Raw genomic sequence first — 1672 nt, forward strand, 5'->3', positions numbered from 1 at the left:
ATACGTTCTCAAAAAAAGAAACGCCAAGTCATTCTAGAATAATGACCAACGACAAAAAACCATCTAGTCCATACTACCATACAAAAATTTAACCAGATGGTCTTTGGAACACCGCAAAATATTTAAGCAACTTATGAAGAAGTAGGCAAAATGATTTCCACGCTTGAAACAAAGAAATCACCAGGACTTGATCAAATTAGAAACCTTCAAATAAAAATGTTGGCGAACATTTGAATTCCCTTCCTCACATTTCTATTGAATTCATATCTAAAATTGTATTATTTACCTACTGCCTAGAAAACAAGTAAGGTTATTCCAATCCTCAAAGCGGGTAAAAACTCTGTAAATACTGATAATTATAGGCCAATTAGCTTCCTAAGCAATATCAGTAAAATCTATGAAAAATGAATTAAAGACAAATGTACAATAGGGTTTTAGGTTGCACCGTAGTATATCGCATCAAGTGATTCGAATATGCAACATAATTTAAAATTTTAGAAGTCAAGGCTTTTCTACAGGAAAGATATTATTAGACATTGAAAAGACATTCAATTCAATTTGGCATAGTAGCATTAATTATAAAATGATCTTTCCCTATTTTCCATCTTTCCTGTGTAAGATTGTGCAAACTTCTCTTACAAGTAGGTGTTTAAAGGTTTATGTCAACAATATCGCTTAAAAATTGATACGTTTTGAATGTGGATCGTTTCTTCGACCGATTTTATATAACTTGTATACTTCTGACTTTTCTGAGTTACTCGACTGTGAAGCAGCAATTTTTGCCGATGACAGAACAATAATATCTTTGCATAAGTTGTCTCAAAATTGAAACCAATTTAAATAATGCGATAAGGATATTAGAGCATTCTAACTGATTTAAAATAAAACTCAATGCTGATAAGATAGAAGCTAACTATTTCACGAGAAACAGAAAATCTTGTTTTCTTCCTAGTAATCAACTTCAAATCCTAGTAAGGAGGGTTTCTTGGGAAAACCAAGCATCGGATACTTGCTCCCCCTAAGCAGATCGCATATAAGCTCGATAATAGGTGTCATAACCGGACACTGTCTAATAGGAAAGCACGCCACGAGACTAGGCGTATTCTTTGACTTTTGCAGAAGCTGTATGGACGAGGAAGAGGAAGAAACGGTTCTTCATCTTCTCTGCACATGACCTGCTCTAGCTCGAAAACGCAAGAATTACCTAGGAGAATTCTTCTTTAACGATCTAAACGATCTAAATCATATCGTTATAATCAGCCTCTCACGTTTCGTAAGGGACTCAAGCTGGTTCCATTGAGCTTAGGAGTAAGCCTCAAGATTCATGTGGTATCACAATGGGCCATTAAACTGGCCTAAGTGTGTCCGTTTCCATCTTGGACAGCCACTATAACCTAACTTAACCTAGACTGCTTACCGTATAACAAAGCTACTACTGGTGTGAGGTTACATAACTCCTGTAGGTTTGGATGAATTGGTGTTCATCCAGGGCATTATGGACAGCAACATGTATATGGACAAACATTCAAATTCCACTAAAAACAATGACCCTAAAAAAATATGGCTTAAAATGTTATGAACATGATAAGCAAAACACTTCGCAACCATTTCCCACCCTACACAATATCCAAAAAATATGAAAAAACGTCTGATTGCCAAAAATTCGGAGCGT

The sequence above is a fragment of the Eupeodes corollae genome, chromosome 1 (assembly GCF_945859685.1).
Source record: "Eupeodes corollae chromosome 1, idEupCoro1.1, whole genome shotgun sequence".
NCBI classification, from domain to species: domain Eukaryota; kingdom Metazoa; phylum Arthropoda; class Insecta; order Diptera; family Syrphidae; genus Eupeodes; species Eupeodes corollae.